The sequence below is a fragment of the Tenrec ecaudatus genome, chromosome 16, assembly GCF_050624435.1.
Source record: "Tenrec ecaudatus isolate mTenEca1 chromosome 16, mTenEca1.hap1, whole genome shotgun sequence".
NCBI lineage: Eukaryota > Metazoa > Chordata > Mammalia > Afrosoricida > Tenrecidae > Tenrec > Tenrec ecaudatus.
The window spans coordinates 11672913-11678660 of record NC_134545.1 but is presented as its reverse complement, the minus strand read 5'-3'; the positions used below and the strand labels follow the sequence as shown (position 1 = coordinate 11678660).

Here is a 5748-nt window from a genome sequence, read left to right as displayed (position 1 = left end):
CCTGCATTCGGCATCATTGCACGAGTTTCATGAGTCTGAAGAAGACTTTATAGATTGGTATTGGACATATGGGCTAATATCGGACTGATGGACTTGATCTGGACTGGACTGGGCTGTTTTCTTAATGTACAGTTGCTCTTGTATATAAAGCTCTTTCATATACACATATGAGTGTGTCCATGAATTTGTTTCTCTAGTCTACCTGGACTAACACACTGCCCTACCCATTCCCCCCCACTGGTTTATCTGCAAGTACACCATCCTCCGAACACCTGGATAACTTTTTTTTTTTTGGGTGTTGTCATTTCATTTTATTAGTATTCATATAATCACAAGGTAAATTTCCAAACTAAGACTTTTGCCTAGTAAGTGAAAATTTCATTTTAAGGTTTTCTATCACACTCGTTTAAATCTATTTCTCTACAACTACTCTTTAAAAAGCTCCTTTGTGATTATTAGTCATTCCTTGCGTGTGATTTGCCTCATGAGCTTGAATCCAAACAAACAGTATTTCAAAAGGTTAACTGTTAAAATGGGAAGATAAAGAAAGTTATCAGCTGATTAGGGCTGTTAATCTCCAAACTATTTTGTCAAAATATTTCTTCTGACAGAGCAGTTGTTGTTATAAACTGGCGCAAGATCCTTCACACAATCAGTGCGGTCCAAGAACGGGAGCAGAGCCGCTGCAGCCTCCGTCTGCTAGAGTCCTAAACTCGGACAGAAACAAGGCGAAGCAGCTTCCCTGCCAACCAAACGGGAGTTCAATATTTCAGTCTAATTGAGCTTTCAGAGAAAGAGGCCACAAACATATTATTTTATAGACCATCTTGGCTCTGGTTACATTAATTATGTCTGAAGAGTTTAATACCCATCCAAGTCCAAAGGTGGAAGAACACATAAACAGGTATGGTGATTGGCAAGAGCAGACTAAAAGCACACGCTGGTCGTGCTGGTGCAGTCCTGGGGGAAATTTTCTTCTACAGAGGCCGAGTAGAACAGTCCTGCTAGGGACACGAGTGGGATGAGGACAGTCAGGGTAGGAAGAGACAGAAACATTCTTCTCCCCCACGTGGCACCTGCCACACTTACTCTCAAAAAGGTAAATGTTAGTAAGAGAATTGAGCTGTTTGGGTTGTTGGTTTTTTTTTAATTATAGTTCAGTCGGCTCCGCTTTTTCTTTGTTCTTATTTTGATGTGTCATCCTGGCCGCTTGTGGTATCATATTAGGAATGCCATCAATGATTGGATATGCTATTCCCAACTCTTCATTAATTAATTCATTTGTCGATGCCTCATATCTGAGCGGCTTCTTGGAGAGCGGGCACACCAAGAACTCCAGCCACACGGGCTCCGCGGCGCCCAGCGGCCCCTCCGCCTCCCCGCGCCCCTCGGCTGACCGTCAAGGCCCCGGCGTGTGCAGCCCCCGGCGGGCGACGGGGGGCCGCCCCTGGATAACTTTTATAAAGCAACCCCATTTGCCAGGGGGAGTCCCTGGGTGGTAGAGGCGGTATGTGTGCAACTATTAACCACAAGGGTGGTATCTCTAACCCGCCCAGAGGAGGCTGGCCAGCATGGCCCGGAGCTCTCCTTCCCCAAGGCGCCCACCCCCAATGCCCCATGATGCACCAAGACTGGTTGGCTTTGAATTTTTACTTCATGCCAGGAGGTACTTAGGTGCATTTCTTGTAAATGGCCGCAGGTAACCCCCACAGCCACTCGATGTCTTAGGGATTAGGAGCTCATGCTGCGATGAGGAAACAGGCTGGGTGTGAAGGGAGGCATGAAGAAACTTGCCAAGGGCCACCTGACCTTGGAGTTGGGATGGCCCCACGCAGTCTGACCTCAGAGCCCAGGGTGGCACAGCTGCGATGCTGCACACAGACACGTGAGGGGGTCTTATGTCATCGTCGGTTGTTCAGTACCTTTGAGTGGGCCCTGACTCAGCGACCAGGGCACAACACAACAGAGCACTGTCGGCCCAGAGGCTGCCTCATGGTTGGGACCAAGTCCGAAGGCCTTGGCGCAGTCACCCGGTCCATCCTTCTCAGGGACGGTCTCCTTCTGTCTTGTCCCCAAGCATGAATGTCCTCCTCCAGGGACTGGCCTCTCTGGACTACATGCCCTCAGCCTGTGAGATGAGGTCTCCTCGTGCCACAGCGAGGAAGGAGCATTTCGGATGGGCAGGCTTGTCTGTTCTGCCGGCTGTCTGTCTGTGCCCATGGCAGTCGGTGTTCTCTGCCAGCACCCTCGCCAAGGAAGGTAACTCAAGAAGTTCAGGTTCGCTCACACGGATGTATGGAAGTTTCCCAGGGTGGCCTTTTCAAAGTCAGGCTCCCCATCCTCGGGGACCGGTGTGTCCCTCTCTGAAAGCCCCCAGACCTGGCTCCTTCTGTTGCCTTCTGCTGCGGGGTCCACCTCTGCTGCGGCACGCTGCTTACTGGTTGTCGATGGTGTTATGCTCTGTGTGCCAAGCTGGGCAGCTGTTTCTTCGAGCGGAAAGGTCAGGGCAGGCATGGTTTTTGGTCTGGGAGACCCTGTCAGGTGCTGTCCCCGTTCTTAGGTTATTTTCACCACTGCCCTTTCCCAGGGTGGCCCAGGGCCAGGTGAGGCCCAGGATGCCTTTCTCAGCTCAGGTGACACCTCCTTCGTGAATCCTGTGATCCTGTGGCTATCACAAAGCCTGTACCCAGAGCCTCATGATCTAGGCTTCTTAGGTATTCTGACCACTATCATCCTCACCCACCCCCCCCCCCGCCCCACTATAGTCTCACACACCAGCCCTGGGCCACTCAGTGCCAAGGAAGGATTTTCAGGACCGATCACATTACTCTGCTCTGCGCCTCCTGGCCGGTGGCAGGACCTGGGCACCCTGGGGGCCATCCTCATTGCCTGCCCCAGCCTCTCCCCAGAAACCCAGGGCTCACACCAGGGAGGCAGGGTGAATGCCAGCACCCCTCCACCTGTGCTGCCCCCTCCCCCCGGGTGCACAAAGCCCAGAGCCTGGAGCCAGGTTGGCGTGGGCCTCCAGTGTGATTGCCATTGCTCTAGGAGCCTCGCCCGAGCAGCACAGCCGCCACGGAGTCTGCCGGGCACAGGGGCAAGCTGAAACGAAGCCCTGTTTCTTTCCCCAGACGTCAAAACAACTTCCCTTCCTCTGCCTGTCCCGCTTGGTTGGCTGGCTGTTTGGTGGTGTGGTTGGTTGCTGTCTCTGTCTCTCTGTTTCTCTCTCTGTCTCTCTGTCTCTGTCTCTGTCTCTCTCTCTCTCTCTCTCTCTCGTGTGTGTGTGTATGTGTGTGTGTGTGATTTCATCCATAGAACCCCCTCAAAGGGCCCTGTGAATGCCACATTTCACGAGGGAGGGGGAAGATGAGGAGGGAAGTTAGAAGAGGAGGTGTGATGGTCAGGGGCTGGCGGCACCCTGGCTGGGCCAGGATTCCCAGTGCTTTGGCAGTGAAGACCCGGTCATGCCCCAGCACGTGCCTTAACTCAATGTCACTGCCTCCATCACTCTGCTGTGAGCAGCCGAGCACACCTCTAGACGCAGATCAATCACAGCCTGGATCCAGCCAACCCAGAGGAAGTTTCCTGGGGGGGGGAGAGGGGGGAGGGTCGGGGGAGGGGGAATGGCTTGCAATCTACATGGCCACTATGGGCAAGTGCACTTGCTTTTTGCTGGATCCCGCACCTGGCTCATCCCTCCCACCTCCGGTTCTCTGGACGTGAACCAACCGCCAGCTAGACTGCCTGCTGATTCGGGGAGTTCTCTGACCTGCCAGCCTTGGATCTCTTTGCCCTTGCAGCCAGAAGCCTGCCATCTGAACTGCCAACCTGGGGCTCGTCAGCCGCCTGCAGTCACAGGAGTCAAGAAAAACCTCGAGCCTGACATCTAGCCTTGGACTTGGAACTTGCCAGCCTCGACCCCTGTGGGAGCTGCCTCTGGGCTGTGAACTTCTCTCCACGTGGGCCTGTGTAAGCCTCACGGGCTTTGCTTTTCTAGAGAGCGCCACTGCAGGGAAAGGGGAAAGGATGATGAGGTGGAAGAGGAGGAAGAAAACTCCAAGGTTGTTCAGGTGATGACCTTGTGCTCTCTAGGTGCTGCTGTGCACATTCATTTCCTCTCCAGTCTCTCCCCTCTCTTTCTTCTTCCGAATCCCTGTATCCATCAGTCAACCACGACGAGAGGGGACAGTGGGTCCCACATTCCTACTCTGAAGGGCTTTGAAGTCCGGATGGTTGACACCACGTATCCCAATCACAAAGCAGATTGCTGCCAGCACCTTGTATTTCAGATACTCAGAGGTGTCTCCTGCCCACAGCACTTCTGGGCCTGAGCAAGGGGGTGGGGGCTGGAGCAACTGCAGCCGGGAGCGACCTGGGATGGCCCCTCGGTAGCATCTTCACATTCCCATGGGTGGAGACGAGGGTGCCCACTGGCAAGGGCTCTAATTGGCATCAGTTGACCGCTCAGGCGGATGCCTCTGTGTTTGGCAGTTCAGTGCCCCCCGGGAGGGCTGTGGGGGCTGAAGCCACCGGTTTAGTGGCCTTGTGTGTGGGAGGATGTCACCATGGTGCTGTCAGCCTGGCACTTCTCTCCCCATCAAAGTCACAGCAGAGAAGACCCACTGCCGCATCCCTTCCCAAAGACAAAGCCATCAGGCAGCCGATTACCAATGACTCCACAGCCCGCCAGTTTCTCCTGTTATTAGACAGCCCCAGAATTCTAGGAACCAGACCAACCATCCAATTACCCGGTACCCCTATGCTGGTGCTGTCACCTTGCCCCACTGTCCTCTGCCACAGTGAGGAAAGGGAGCTGGCCCAGATAGCTCCCCGGTCGTCAGAGGCTCAGCTCAACACCCAACTGCTGCGGCACCTGGAACACGGGGCTAGTGCACTTGTGGGGTCACTGCTGCCCCCTTGGACTTCTCCCCAGGGACTCTCACTGCCTGCCGTGCACTCTGATCAAGTCCCATGTGCCCCGTTCCCACCAAGAAGGGGCCTGGTTGTGCACTTTGTTGTGAGCAGCCACTGGCCCTCCTATGGAGAACCAGAGTTTGTACAGTTCAGTGGGCCCCAGTTCAAATCCTGCCATTTACGGAACGAGGCCGGGCAAGTGACCTCACGTTCCTGAGCTCAAAGACGTCTGTAAACAGGCCTGCCTTGTTTGTTCAAAGAGGTTAATGCATGTAGGGCATTCAGTGCGCCCCATGGGGGATATCCACACCACGGGCGAAGTGGTGGCTGCTGGGGACTGACAAGTAGATCTCCTTGTCCCCTCATGGAGAGTGGTTTTCCAGCCTCATCTCCCACAATACCCCCAAGTTCCCATGGCGATGATAATGCAGGCAAGTGGACCACTGAAGCCTTGGCCCTAAGAGGCCTGGTTGGAACCACGGTGGTCTGCAGAGGTGCTTACGGCACGCAGGCTGCGAGTTACAGGCCAACTCGGTGTGCACTGCACAGGAGGGGTTCTGTAGGTAGCACGTCGTGCTGCCATCGAATTCTCGAAGGGGTTGCCCTTGCACAAAGGATGAAACCCTGTGGGTCACAGCAGATGAGCGCCCTCAGCTGGAAGGTACTAGAAGCGCACAGCTGCACAGCAGTGGGCTCACACCCACTGGTAACTGTGAAGACCTGTGTAGGGTGGGGCATGGCCGTGCCATGCCCCACGGTATGCAGAGTGGAGTCCACGAGGGCCAACTGGATGGCACCTGACGATGAGCACCCCTCGGGCAAAGTAGGCATCGT

The 5748-nt window shown here is 54.6% G+C and overlaps 1 pseudogene; it reads right to left on the bottom strand.

The window, feature by feature from the left end:
* Nucleotides 1-800: 800 nt before the first annotated feature.
* On the bottom strand, nt 801-1189 carry LOC142428974 (phosphatidylinositol N-acetylglucosaminyltransferase subunit Y-like; annotated as a pseudogene).
* Nucleotides 1190-5748: the final 4559 nt, after the last annotated feature.